Consider the following 8,909-nt stretch of genomic DNA (forward strand, 5'->3'; position numbering starts at 1 on the left):
GCACACCTCTGAAGCGCCAGGCTTGGGCTCCCCCTCCTCATACGTCAGCCCCTGTGCTGGTTCTTGGCTTTCTGTCCTTTTGTCACCCCTCAGGAGTCCTTCTGGCTCCTGCACTCAGAGGTGCCCACACAGAATATAATATCCCGTGACAGGATGTCTCTCCACGTGCAAACCAAAATAGCACCAGCCTCTGTGTGCCATGTTCCTTTCTAAATGCACACTGACATCATGTCTAGTCTCACCTCTCGTCCGTCCCGGCCTCTTTATGGCACACACTGTGAAGGACTGTGAGAGATCTAAGGTGACTTTTTTGGCTCCTTTATTTGTAAGCTTTGAATCCATTCATATTTTTTCTCCTCATCGCTATTTGAACTCTGTCCCTGGTGGGGAGTCAGATGTAGACGGCTGTCTTGTGTTTTTCAATCCCTTTTCCTTTTGCTAAAAAAGATATTTAAGGAACTATAGCCAGGGTTGGAAAAGGGGCTCCATTACATTCTAGGAAAATAACACTATGTAGTCTTGTCTTGGGTGGCGGACTGTCTCCTCAAAAAATTTCAAAACGAGATGAGACCTTAGAAATCTCCTGGTCCAGTCCCTTTAGTTTACAGCTTAAGAAGTCAAGGCTCAGAGAAGCAAGCAATTGGCCTGAGATCTCAAGAGGAGTCTAATCCTGAGTCAGAATTATAATTCTGGACTCCTAATTGGGCGAGGTGGCTCATGCCTATAATCCTGACACTTTGGGAGGTCGAGGTGGGAGGACTGCTTGAGGCCAGGAGTTTGAATCACCAGCCTGGGCAACGTAGTGAGACCCTGGCTCTACAAAAAATAAGAAAAAATTAACTGGGCACGGTGTCGCACACCTGTAGTCCTAGCTACTCAGGAGGCTGAGGTGGGAGGATTGCTTGAGGCAAGGAGTTCCAGGCTGCAGTGAGCTGTGATGGTGCCACTGCAGTCCAGCTTGGGTGACACAGCAAGGCCTGTCTCTCAAAATAAAAACTAAAAACATAATAAATAAAAAGAATTCTAGGCTCCTGGCCTCAACTTAGTGTGTGGGTTTTTATAAGGTTTTTGTTGTTGTTGTTTGTTTGTTTTTTGAGATGGAGTTTCACTCTTGTTGCCCAGGCTAGAGTGCAACGGCTTCATCTCGGCTCACTGCAACCTCCAACTGCTGGTTTCAAGCAATTCTCTTGCCTCAACCTTCCAAGTAGCTGGGATTACAGCTGCACACTACCATGCCCAGCTAATTTTTTGTGTTTTTAGTAGAGACAGGGTTTCACCATGTTGGCCAGGCTGGTCTTGAACTCCTGACCTCAGGTGATCCACTGTCTCAGCCTCCCAACATGCTGGGATTACAGGCATGAGCCACCGTGCCCAGCCAGTTACTTATTTATTCACATAAATTAACCCATTTATTATAGGCTAGTGATGTCTCAAAGAGGAGAGGAGCGTCTACTGGTCTTTTTATCCTTTAGTCGTCCGATGGCGGACTTTCTTGTGACAGCAGAAGTGGTGTTAGAAGTCTAGGCACTGCCAGCTGCTGTCTTCATGCAGGGACCACAGTGCAGATCCCCACAGCTCATCTCTTCATCTCAGTTTTATCACGGAAAGAGCAAGTGTACTTGGCGTGCTGGCTGATTTCAATTTTCTTTGCCGTTTTCTGGAGGGAGGCACTGTAGCGGGTCCTGTATTTACCAACCATTCCAACTCTCTTGGTGCATTCAACTATGTTACGGTCAACTAGGTTCGAACCCGGAGAGCTGAGGTTATTTATTTATTTATTTATTTTTTGAGACAGAGTCTCTCTCTGTCGCCCAGGCTGGAGTGCAGGTGCAGTGGCCCGATCTCAGCTCACTGCAAGCTCCGCCTCCCGGCTTCACGCCATTCTCCTGCCTCAGCCTCCCGAGTAGCTGGGACAACAGGCGCCCACCACCTCGCCCGGCTAGCTTTTTTTGTATTTTTTTAGTAGAGCCAGGGTTTCACCGGGTTAGCCAGGATGGTCTCGATCTCCTGACCTCGTGACCCGCCCGTTTCGGCCTCCCAAAGTGCTGGGATTACAGGCTTGAGCCACCGCGCCCGGCCAAGGTTATCTTTTTAAATTAAAAATGTGTATGTCAAAGAAAGAACAAAAGCAACTTCTAATGTCAAGTCAAATCATACATGTTTCCAGTGTCGTATGGCATCTGAGCATGCTAATTCATCCCAGGCACCTTGAATCTCTATTATTATTTACTTCCTCGGGGGACCCTCTCTGTTCAGCCTGTTTTAGTTGCCCTCTAAACCCAACAGAGCCCAGAGTGGCTCCAGCCAGGATGTGCTGATCTCTTACAGTCACGCCGTGTCTGCACCAGACGGTCACTGGCCGTCACCACTGCTAGTGTTGCCTGTCCCACTCCGTTTGAAACGCTCTCTGGATAGGGGTTAGATTTTAGTTTTGACAACTGCACTTGTTAGAAAATATATCTTCTAATCAAACAAGCTCTGTCTTCTCATCATCCTCATTATGCCCATTTTGCTCTGTGCCCTTCAAGCAGACACAGCTCGAGGGCAAACTGTAACTGGCATTGAACAGAAGGTGGGATTTTTATCCTCAGGCATCTCCTCCTGGCCACTTCTCCCCCTGACCCTTGATCTCAGCTTTCCTAGTCCCTTGACCTGCCTTATTTTGGTTCCTCACTTCATTTGCATTGTCACTGAAACTTTGTCATTCACCACCTCGATGGACTGTCTTCTGTAGCTTTTTCTTGAAGCTTTCTCTAGGGTATGACTCCCAGTGTTGCCCTCTGGTCTTGTGAATCTTAATTGTGCAGACAGTGGGCTGTCCCCACAATCAGGAGTGTATGGGACTGGTCAGTTGCCACATCCTTGCTCAGCCCCATCAGGTAGGGAGTGACCCTTCGGCTCGCTGGCCTCAGTTCTGTTCTCTGGAGCGAGGTAGGGTACATCTCACCACTGCTAGTCTTTTCAGAGTGTGGTCCTGTCCCTCCTGACAGTTCTTCACTCTCTCCTACACACCCTTTCTTTTTTCTTTTCTTTTCTTTTTTCTTTTCTTTTCTTTTCTTTTCTTTTTTTTTTTTGAGACAGGGTCTCACTCTGTAGTCCAGGCTGGAGTGCAGTGGTGTGATCTTGGCTCACTGCAATCCTCACTTCCCAGATTCAAGCAATTCTCCTGCCTCAGCCTCCCGAGTAACTGGGACTACAGGCACCCACCACTACATCTGGCTAATTTTTTTTTTTTTTTTTGGTAGAGACGGGGTTTCATCATGTTAGCCAGGCTGGTCTCGAACTCCTGACCTCAGGGGATCTGCCCTCCCCGGCCTCCGAAAATGCTGGGATTATAGGTGTGAGCCACCGTGCCTGGCCTCCTACGCACTCTTTCAAAGGATGGATATAAATGTATCGGTAGAGATGTTGTCTGACCTGTACGCAGGCCAGTGGGGCATTTTCTTTCCTTTACTGGAATATTCTATTTTCATCAGTGCAGACTCAGATCCCTTGGCTGTCTTTAGCAGTAACTCATACCTTGAGCTTGGGGTCAACAAAATTCCTCCACCCTTCTCCCCCTTTCGCTTGGTCTCTATTCTCTTCTGCCTGTGTCATTTAGTTATTTTTGAACTCTTGCATCTTGTGTTTATTTGTATTTTTACTTGGATTCATTATTCTAGCCGATCACTGGAATTCTTTTGAATCCTGATTCTTTCATGTGCATTTATGCTGACTTCACGCTTTTACTGTGTACAAATTAATATGTGAACATTTTGTGTGTCAAAAGCGCAGATGAAAGTGCTCAATGGGGTACAGGTTAGCAATTCTGCGTCAGCTTGACATATACACTGAGGTCAAGCAAAGAAGTAAGTGAGTGGCAGATGCTGGAAGCCAGCTTTCTCCCCACTGGAGAGGGAAGTTACAAATGCAGAAGGGGAGAGGCTGCTGGATTGAAGTCAGAGACATCAGGGTGAACTCAAGTGTATCTTAGTATAGACGCCAGGGAAGAACACACAAATAGTTGAAGCGGTGTGTATACACCGATGGGTGTGCAGAATCGATGTCCAGCTCTGTCTGCCCAGAGGGCCTGGAAGCAAAAAAGCTGCAGCCGCCTCAAGCACATCTTGAGTCCACATCTTGGTTTCCAAACACAATTCTCCAGTGAAAGGAACCAGGGTTCTTTGGAGAAATGGCTCATTCTAGGGCTGGGTCAGGGAAAATACAGGATGAACCTGCAGGATCTTGAAGTGGCAAAAAGCAAGAAAGCCCTCAAATAACACGAGGATGGGGGCACGTCACAGGGGCGCAGGAGCCAACCTGAAAAATCTCCCTATGGCCAACGCTGTAAGAATTTGAGCACAAAGGTAACTAACATAGTACTGTGTCGTAACATAAAGAATACAACAAATACATGAGCTCACATTGACATAAATACATGATTGAATACATAAATGGGAGAGAAGGAACACATATTTCTTATAATAGAAATCCAAATTATTTACATGAATATTTCCCTGTCCAAGTTGTGGAGTGCGATTTCACCCACCATCTTACCTGCGTCCTGAGGGTGGCTGGACTTAGTGACTTGCTTCCAAAGATAGCAGAGGGAGGACGAAAAAAGCAGCTACTCTGGACAAACCTGGCAAACACTTCCTCAGCCAGAGGACCAAGGCCCGTGTCATCAGTGGCCAACCACACAGAGAGCATGTACCCTTGGTGTGACTTGACAAGAATGACACTTTACCTCTGCATCTTCCCCCAAACCCATTTCCTGCGGTCTATTCATGAGAAAAACATCAGAAAAGAAAAACAAGTTGAGGCACATTCTACACGGTAACTGACCAGTAGTGCTCAAGACTGTCAAGGTCATCAAAAACAAAGGCAGTTGAGAAGTCACAGAGCAGGGGAGACTATGGAAACATGACAACAAATGTAGAATGTTCGTGATTATTCTGTATATCTAAGATTATTCCCCCCAAAATGATTAAAAATAAAAAGAAGTTGGGTGCAGTGGCTCATGTGTATAATCCCAGCACTTTGGGAGGCTGAGGTGGAAAGATCACTTGAGCCCAAGAGTTCGAGCCTGGGCCACACAGGGACACCCTGTCTCTACAACAATTAAAAAAATTAGCCGGGTGTGGTGATGCACACCTGTAGTCCCAACTACTCGGGAGGCTGAGGTGGGAGGATCACTCGAGCCCAGGAGTTTGAGGTTACAGTGAGCCGAGATGGTGCCACTGCACTCCAGCCTGGACAACAGAGTGAGACCCTGTCTCAAAGAGAGAGAGAGAGAGAGAGAGAGAGAGAGAGAAGGGAGCATAAAGAGCATATATATATATATATATATACCCCCCCCCCACAAAAAGTGTCCCTTAGGACAAGAGCAAGAATCCAGTGGAATTCTACTAGTGACCTCTGTTAGTAAGGATCAATGCAATAATCAGCATTCTTCCACTGAATTGGACCAACCATGGATCTTCCTACTTGTAGGCTAGACAACCCCCAGGCTGGGCTTCTCCAGCTGTCGAAGCTGTGTCTTGAGTACCCAAGTCTCTTCTGCCACAGTGTGAGGGCAAATGCAGTGCCAGAGCCTGGTACTTCCAAGGCCTTGGTTTCTACTCTACTCATCTACGTTGTGCCCAGCCGTAATTTATAATTTTTTTTTTTTTTTTTGCAGGGGTGGGTAGGAAATCTCCACTTAGAAATCCATTCACATTTCAAGCTATACACATCTAAATCTAAGATCCACATTAGGCTGCCCTCGTGTGCCCATCTTTTCTCTGTGTCTCTGTTACCAGACTCCTGCCACCCCCGAAGTCTGGATTAATAACTTCCAGGCTATCTGCGAGTTTCTTTTGTCCCCAGGATTCCACCCATCTCTGACCCACCGGTGAAGCTGCTTCCTGTCACCTGTTTCCATCTCCCATTTGCACAGCAGGTGATTCCACTTCCAGAACTTTCGAAGGTGACGCCCTCCCCCATCCTGTGTCCACAGAACTTCCCTGGCCCTTGGACCATTTTCCTTGGAAGCCTCAATGTCTGTCATTTCCACTGAAATAAAACCTGCAGCTCTTGGCCCAGACCTCCACAACTTTCCACCGGGGTCCCTTCCCGCCTAAGGTGCAGATGAAGTCCAAGCTCGCTCTTCTGTCTTCTCCCCAAACGCGTCCTGTCATGGGGCCCTGGCCACTCTTGCCTCTCAGCTTGCTTCATGCAAGATGTTCTGTTTGGCATTCCCTCCTTTCTGGACACAAACCTACATCCCTCCCACTCTTCTTCACATTCCTTGAAGAGGCTTTTGATTCAAATTGTCTTGAGGCCTCCACGTCACCCCAGCTATTTTAGCGACTCCTTGACATTTCTGAACAACCATAAAGAATATGTTTCTTCTGTTTCTGCAATTCTTGTTTTCAGTACCTTATTTGAATGTAAGCTTTTTGAGTTCAGGCTCTGCATCCTCTAACAGCTCCTTATTTATACACATGGAGTTTGGTAAAGTGTTATTTGAACAACTTTTTTTCTAAACACGAAGCTTGATAAAGTGTTACTTGAGCACAATGAGTGTCCAGTTAAAGATGTTAGCTTTTCAATTTGTTAAACGTGCAACCTTCACGGTGGACTAACTGAAAGTTGGCGCTACCTGATCAGGATTTGATCTTTCTCTACAGTTGACAGTTTCAAACGCGGACCCCGCGGTGCCCCTGGAGCCACCTCTTTAGGATACCAGGACTCACACCGTCTGCGTGATCAACAGCCATGTGACCTCCTCTCACCTGAGGGCCTGATCCACCAGCCTGAGACGCACCTAAGCCAATGTGAGCTAACTGTGCAAAGGGAGCCCCACAAGGCCCTATAGGAGAGGCCCTGATGAAGAAGTATAAAATAGAATATCGACATTGTTCCCTTGATCTGCGAATTCTATAACACTATCAAAAAAGCCTTTAAGTTTTCAGAGCACAGTTTGTGCTTGGTAAACCCAATCCACACTTCAAAGTTCTACCCTTCTCCAGATACAAGCTTTAAAAGAAACTGTCTGGCCGGGCGCAGTGGTTCATGCCTGTAATCCTAGCACTTTGGAAGGCCGAGGTGGGTGGATCGCCTGAGGTCAGGAGTTCAAGACCAGCCAGGTCAACATGGTGAAATCTCGTCTCTACTAAAAATACAAAAATTAGTCGGGTATGGTGGCAGGCACCTGTAATCCCAGCTACTCAGGAGGGTGAGGCAGGAGAATCGCTTGAACCCGGGAGGCGGAAGTTGCAGTGAGCCGAGATGGTGCCACTGCACTCCAGCCTGGGTGACAGAACGAGACTCTGTCTCTAAAAAAGAAGCTGTCATAGTATTTCCTTTTCTTCTTGACGATTGGTCACCACTCTTACCAAGCTCCCTCAAGCAATGTCTTTTCCTTTAATACACAGAAAGGCCATTCTCAGAATCTAGTACTTTTTCATTTATTTATTTGTTTATTTATTTATTTTTGAAATGGTGTCTCGCTCCTGTTGCCCAGGCTGGGGTGCAGCGGTGTAATCTCGGCTCACTGCAACCTCCACCCCCCGGGTTCAAGCGATTCTCCTGCCTCAGCCTCCCTAGTAGCTGGGATTACAGGCATGCGCCACCTCGCCTGGTCAATTTTTGTATTTTTAGTGGAGGCGGGGTTTTTCCATGTTGGCCAGGCTGCTCTCGAACTCCTGACCTGAAGTGATCCACTCACCTCGGCCTTCCAAAGGGCTGGGATTACAGGCATGAGCCACCACGCCCAGCAGAATCTAGTACTTTTTCTTATTTCAATATTGCCACTGTGTATCCTGTACTAACATTCTCTGTTCCTCTCTGCATGTTCACATGAAAATGGCGTTTTTCAGTCTCTGCATTGTGACCTGAGACTGCTGCGCAGGAGGGCGGGATGGGGTGAGCTGAGGAGCGGGATGCAGCCCCGCAGTCTTCACTGAGTGCTGCTGGCATGGCCCTGTGTCCTCTGTGTGTGAGAGAGTGTGTCCGTGTCTGTGTGTATGGGCGTGTTTATTGTGAGTGTGCATGAGTGTCTGTGTGTGTTTATGTGTGTGAGTGTATGAATGTGTCTCTGTGTGTGTTTTTGTGTGTGTATGTCTGTGAGTGTGTGTTTATGTGTCTATGAGTGTCTCTGTGTGTATGTTTATGTATGTGTGAGTGTATGTTTTTATGTGTGTGTGTATGTATGCGTGTTTATGTATATGTTAGTGTGTATGTGTGTGATGATGTCTGTGAATGTATGATTGTGCGTTATGTATTTGTGTGTGTGTTAGTGTATATGTCTGTGGTGTGTGAATATGATTTGTGTGTGTGTATGTGTGTTTTTATGTGGTTTTTTTTGTGTGTGTTTTATGTGTTTTTGTGTGTGTGTATGTGTTTTTATGTGGTTTTGTGTGTGTGTGTGTTTTTATGTGTTTTTGTGTGTGTGTATGTGTTTTTATGTGGTTTTGTGTGTGTGTGTGTTTTATGTGGTTTTGTGTGTGTGTGTGTTTTTATGTGTTTTTGTATGTGTGTGTTTTTATGTGGTTTTGTGTGTGTGTGTGTGATTATGTATGGGAGTGTGTGATGACGCATGTGAGCGTGTGATTATGTGTGGGAGTGTGTGTTTGTGTGTGTGCATGTGTGTATGTCTATGTATGTGTGAGCGTGTGTTTCTGTGTGTGCACACACGTGCTGTGTGTTTGTAGAGAAACAGTTCCCAGCTGGCTCTACCCTAGAGGCCTGGGGAGGAGGGTGGCACCAGGCGGGGAGCGGGAGGTGGTGGGGCCAACCCGGAGGCGATTCTAAGTCTGCAGCTTCCGATCCAGTGCGGCGCGGTGGGGAACTCCTGCCTGCGTGCAACACTGCGGCCTTCCTTGGCTGGAAGTTTGTGATTCATGCCCACATTTGTGCTTCACGTTTCTTCCTCCCATTTCAAGTAT

General features: G+C 46.9%; 1 pseudogene; it reads right to left on the reverse strand.

Moving 5' to 3' along the window:
* Positions 1-1,430: 1,430 nt before the first annotated feature.
* On the reverse strand, positions 1,431-5,964 carry LOC112622659 (annotated as a pseudogene).
* Between the last annotated feature and the right edge of the window lie 2,945 nt (positions 5,965-8,909).

The sequence above is a fragment of the Theropithecus gelada genome, chromosome 4 (genome assembly GCF_003255815.1).
Source record: "Theropithecus gelada isolate Dixy chromosome 4, Tgel_1.0, whole genome shotgun sequence".
Classification (NCBI taxonomy): domain Eukaryota; kingdom Metazoa; phylum Chordata; class Mammalia; order Primates; family Cercopithecidae; genus Theropithecus; species Theropithecus gelada.